Raw genomic sequence first — 6,000 nt, 5'->3', positions numbered from 1 at the left:
CTTTTCCATAGTTTATTCATCTTCAAATCCCCAGGGGAACCTTGCGTCTGGCCCCCAGAGGTGAAACACACATTCCAACAATGCTTGAGTTAACAAATGGCCTCTGAGAGCCGAGTGAGGTGGCATAGGAGACAGGTGGATCCCTGTGAGTTTAAAGTCAGCCTGGTCTAGGGAGCCTAGGGAGTTCCAGGACTGCCAGGGGCTACGTAGAGAGGCCTTGTCTCAAAAAGCTAAAATCCAAACCAAAACAAAATAAATGACTACTGTGGCTCTGTGAATAAATGGGTTCAGCTGTGAGCTCTGACACAGTGGAGGTCAGTGAAACTTTGGTGTTTCATAGTCACAAATCAGTTACACTGGAGTCACAGCAATTAGAACATAGCATGTATTTATTTAGCCAGTGCCTTCTGCCACAGCAAAGTCTAGGTAACTCTGTGTTTGCAGTCCAGTACAAATCTGCTACCAATTAGAGAGCTGCATCAAGAATTACCAACATAAGGCAAACTCATTGTCTCATCAACACACACACACAAGAAGCAGTCACAACTCCATAAAAATGAGAATATAGAATTACAATTAAGACTAGGCTTTCAGGAGATGGAAGGATGGCTCAATGGACACACCCAGATGTGCATTTCCATGATGACTCCATGGTTCCAACAAGTTGAAAATGGAGATTAATGGTCACGGTCACATCCTCCAAAAATGTATATCTCAGTTCTGATGTGTGTGATGATCCCAGGTGCCTTATTTCATCCTCAAGAGTCAGAGATGTCCCAATTATCTTCCATCTCTACACGTATCATTATTCCTTTTTATTATGCTTTTCCTATCAAATTATTACGTGATTGTTTTTTCTGTCCTCATTGGACCCGGATGAATACGATATGAAATACGGGTATCTATAAAATATAGCATAAAAGTCATTATACACAAATTTACCAATTGATAACAAAGATGCTAGTAGTTGCTATCAATTCAAAGAGAATTTAAAATTACTCAGTTAAGAAAACTTAAATGACCCGAGATGCTCATAGCCCACTGAGACTATGAGACTCTCCCTATAGGTTTATAGATTTCATCACTTGCTATCTTGCTAGTGGCACTGTTTGTGGAGGTTTAAAAAGTGCGATTTTGTTGGAGGAAGTATGTCACTGGAGATGGGTTTAAAGACTTGTGCTGTCTTAGCCGGTGTTCTACTGATGTGACCATGGCAGCTTTTATAAAGGAAAGCATTTAATTAGGGCTTGCTTACAGTTTCTGAGGTTTAGTGCATTGCCCTCATAGAGGGAAGCATGGTGGCATGCAGGCAGGCATGGTAGTTGAGAGTTCTATATCTAGATCCTAAAGCAGCAGGAAGAGAGAGCCACCGGACCTGCTTGGGCTTCTGCAACCCCAAAGCCCACCCCCAGTGATACACTTCCTCCTACAAGGCCACGCCCCCTAATCCTTCTCAAGCAGTGCTACTCCCTAATGATCAAGCATTCAAATCTGTGCCCTATGGAGACATTCCAATCCAAACCACCATATGTGCAATTTCCAATTGTTCTCCATGTTTCATGTTTGTGGTTCAAGAGGTCAGCTCTCAGATTCCTGTTCCAGCTACCATTGCTGCTGACATGCCTCCCTGTCATCATGGTGATGGATTCTTTTCCCTCTGAAATCACAAGCCCACACGAATTCTTCCTTCTATAAGTTGCCTTGGTCAGGGTGTCTTGTTACAGCAATAGAAAAGAAACATAGATACTTATAGAGTGTTTCCCAAATTTAGCACCAATTCTAAAAGTTCACACAGCTTTGTTAATAAATATTACATGACTGAAAAGAAAGTTTTCTCTTTTTTTAATAATTTATTTAATTTTATTTTATGTGCATTGGTGTGAGGGTGTCAGACCACCTGGAACTGCTTACAGACAGTTGTGAGCTGCCATGTGGGTGCTCGGAGTTGAACCTGAGTCCCTTGGTAGAGCAGACAGTGTTCTTAACCACTGAGCCATCTCCCCAGCTCCAAAAGAAAGTTTTCTAAAATACAATAAAACAAATGTTGCTTATTCATGTGGGAGAAAATGTCAAAGTATCTTTTCATTCTCCCCAGTTAGAAATTATTGTGAAATGTGGTGAAATAATTTAAAGGGGCAATCAAAAAAGGTATATATATATATATATATATATATATATATATATATATATATATACATACATATATATGTATACATGCATATGTATATATGTACATATATATATATATAAATATGGGTGGGAGCCAGGGAGTAGAATATGGTCTGAATGAGAATAGTCCCAAAGGCTCTTGTTTGAATACTTGGTTCCCCAGTTGGTGGAATCTTTTAGGAAGGATCAGGAGGGGTTGTGGCCTGTTAAAGGAAGTGCGTTACTAGGGTGGGCTTTGAAGTTTAAAAGACTCCTGCCTTTTCCCATGTACTCTCTCACTGCTGCTTGCAGTTTGAGAGATGAGCTTTCAGCTCTTCCATCTTCCATGCTGTCATCATTATCTCTAACCTCCAGGAAATGTAAGCCCAATTAAATGTAAGTGGGGTAGAGGTGGAAAGATGGTCTAGTACCAAGAGTATTGACTGATTTTCTGGAGAACCTGGGTTCAATTCCCAGCACCTATATGGGGGCTCACAACCGTCTGTAACTCCAATTCCAGAGATTTTGATGCCTCCTCCGGACCAACATGGATACTGTATGCAAGTGGTACACAGATGTGCATATAGGCAACACACACACACATACATCAAGTAATTAAAAAGAAAAATATTTAAAGGCAAGAAAGAATGATGGGTGTGCCCAGCAATTACTTAGGTTATTATGATACAGTCTGGATTTCATGTTTTTGGTAGCTGTGATCTCTTCAAACTTTGCAATCTATTGAGATTTCTCTTCTTATGAGCAGATACTTACTTGCATAGCCAACATTTTATTCAACTTTATGTCTCCTATTTCTTTAAAAGTTCTGCCAATGGTACGATGTTATCCTGAATATGGGGCTGGCCCCACTCACCTTCTTATCCTTAGGCTGTGCTGAGAAAGCTGTCTGGACCAGTTCTCAGTAGGAAATGTCAGCCCATCCTATCAGGGCCTGTACTGAAAATACACTCTGTGCCTTTGGACTCTATGGAGAAGAAGAAAAATGCTGTTTGTCTTGATGAATCAAATTCTAAGATCTCTCTCTCTCTTTCTCAAGAAATGGATTTCTCTGTGTAGCCTTGTATGTCCTAGACCAGGCTGCCTTTGAACTCAAAGATCAGCCTTCCTCTGCCTCCCTGAGTGCTGGGATTAAAGGTGTGCACCACTGCACCAGCTAAATACAAAGATCTCAGTGACTTCTTGGCAGGAATGCCCTCTTAAAAAGGAAAAGATGATGTCTCTCAACGCACATACAACTCCAGGAGTTGTGACAATTCAGTGTCAGCATGGTGGTAAACACTGGGATGGAGGGCTGTGCTGGGTTATATGCGCCCCTTGAGATTGTATTAGGATGACCTACGGCCTTTTACCAACTGCCAAAAGACCAGAGCAACACTTTAAAAGACCCACCATACACATAATCCCATCTGACACCTGGCAAAGTTACCATACAATGCCATCACAAGCCGGTCATAGTGGCACATACTTGTAATCTATGACTGGGGAGGATAAGCTACAAATATAGTTCTTACTAGGGACAGGTACTAAGAATATATCTCAAGGCCAGGCATGCCTTTAATCCCAACACTCAAGAGGTAGAGACAGATTGAGCTCTGTGAGTTCCAGGTCAGCTTTGTCTGCATGGTGAGTTCCAGGCCAGCCAAGGATACATAGTAAGCACCTGTCTCAAAAAATTAATAAATAAGTAAGTAAATGTACCTATCTCAGGAAACAAAGTAAAAGGAGTCATCATCAGAGATACAAGGCTTTATTTCCACTGTGAAGTAGAGGTCATTCCTAAATAGCTGTAATTACATATTCCACTTCAAATTTTCAGTTAGAGGAAGAAAGAAGGGTGAAATTGAGAGTGGCTACAGAGAGAGAAGAAAGACTTCCCTATGTGAAAGGAGACAGAGAGGAGACAGTGGAGGGGAATCATTTCCACTTCTAAGTTCTGCCTGATGCTTGGCTGGAGGCGCTGGTTAAAGGGCAGGCGAACATTTTTAATAAGAGAAATATACACGGACATGTTCATAGTAGCTAGAAATAGCTTTAAATATGCACACAGAGAGGGAAGCCCATCAGGAAATGCTTCCTGTCAACTCTCCCAGAAACATGAGACAGAAAATTATAACCCAGCCATGTAGCTCTCTCACTCAAAGATAGGCCTCTCTGAGTTCTTTCATATTTAACTGTTTGTGTGGTGATGTTTCAGGAGACCTCATAATTCCTCATGGCCACTCCTATCTCCTTATGTCTATATTTGGCTGCATTTTTTTGGGGGGGAATGCAAAGTTTTTTACTTTATAGCATTTTTTTTGAGAAAAGAAATATTGAAACACTTGTCTCTTTCATATTTGATGACTTAGATAATGTGTGTGTGTGTGTGTGTGTGTGTGTGTGTGTGTGTGTGTGTGTGTGTTAGTCTGGAGAGGGTGCATGTGTCACAGTACACTATTTGTTCAGAGGACAGCTTTGAAGAGTGAGTCATAGTTCCAGAGATCTAACTCAGGTCTCCCAGACCTCCTGAGCAATCCCCCCAGCTCCCCTTTTATGGTTGACAAATGTTTTTACATTGATTATAGATCTCTGTGGGAAACTATCTACTGATGAAACATCAAATAATATCTCCCAGAAAGACTCCAAGCTATGTCTCCCACCTGCAACCATGCTTTTTGAGAGGAAGATGCACATCATTGATAAAGACAGAGAGCCAACACATTTATAATGAGAATGTGTGTGATTAAATCATTTTACAGGAGAAAAGCCTTGCACTACACATCCAGTTAAGCTTAAGAAAATTGAAGCCTTGAAAGTTAAACTATTTAACCATTTGTAGCAAAGAGGAAACTTGGAAAATAAATTGGTTCCTACCCAGAGATCCTTTCACCAAGAGTGGCTGTTTGTTTCATTGTTTCAATGAAGAGTATAATCAGTTACTAGACAGGTTTAGAAGATTTGAGCTAGCAATCTCGTCACTGATGAATGTTCTGTGGTTTTACCTAGTTAGAATGTAGACAAAATAGAGTTTCATGGATTTAGCCCCAGTAATCTACTCCCTGAGCTAGGCTCCCTCGTCTTGTCACCAATAATTCCATTGTCTTACAAATCAGTTGAGGGATTAGATCATTAGCTCAGAGCCCCTTACTGTAATCCTGCTTTACTAATCCATATGGAGTTCTTAATCTAATAAATTGATAATCAGAATTAACTGTCACTATACATTTTATTCTTATTTAACCAGTAAGAAGAACAAGGCAGAACAGGCAGTTGAGCTTTGGTTTGAGTGTCTGTCTTTTCAAGCAGCACAGTTAAGAGCTGATGCTGCAGCTAATGTGGGGTACCCACCAGAGAACTGCTCAGACATGGGTTGAAGCCAGTAGAAAGTCTTCATTAGCCTGCCGGCGACTACACTGGGTGTTGCGGATACCAGCGTAGCATCAGGCCTTTCTCAGGGCTTTTTTATTCAACCAGATTGTTTCTTCAATTCTTCAGAATTTACTACTCAAAAGTTGGGCTCATCTGGGATTTGAATCTGGGACTCCTTGCACCTTAAGCAAGAATCATAACCCTAGACCAACATAAGGGTGAGCTGTTAAGAAACAAAACAAAGAAAATCAAAACAAACAAACAAAAAAACATTCAGGGTTGACATATTTCAGTTAGCAAGAACAGTTAACCAGAAGCGGAACAACAGAACCCAAACAGCAAGTAGCACAATTAGAGCCATTTTTCCAGAACTGTGGACTTTGGTGAGTTAGGTCTTTGTTTTCCTTTTGACAGGAAGAGCTGTGAGCTGAGTTTTATCGTCTGAAAGGTACTTCCACCATCATGGAATCAGTTGTCCTAAGG

At 40.7% G+C, this 6,000-nt stretch overlaps 1 long non-coding RNA gene across 1 annotated transcript; it reads right to left on the bottom strand.

Moving 5' to 3' along the window:
- Positions 1-405: 405 nt before the first annotated feature.
- LOC129690448 (uncharacterized) lies at positions 406-5,739 on the bottom strand. The gene is made up of 3 exons (XR_008722295.1): positions 5,497-5,739; positions 3,023-3,133; positions 406-902 (listed from the first exon to the last, which is right to left on the bottom strand). It is a non-coding gene; the product is annotated as an uncharacterized LOC129690448 (long non-coding RNA).
- Between the last annotated feature and the right edge of the window lie 261 nt (positions 5,740-6,000).

The sequence above is a fragment of the Psammomys obesus genome, unplaced genomic scaffold (genome assembly GCF_907164565.1).
Source record: "Psammomys obesus unplaced genomic scaffold, mPsaObe1.curated_primary_1811, whole genome shotgun sequence".
In the NCBI taxonomy this organism is placed as follows: domain Eukaryota; kingdom Metazoa; phylum Chordata; class Mammalia; order Rodentia; family Muridae; genus Psammomys; species Psammomys obesus.
The sequence above is the reverse complement of the archived record's forward strand: the minus strand, read 5'-3'. Positions and strand labels throughout refer to the sequence as shown.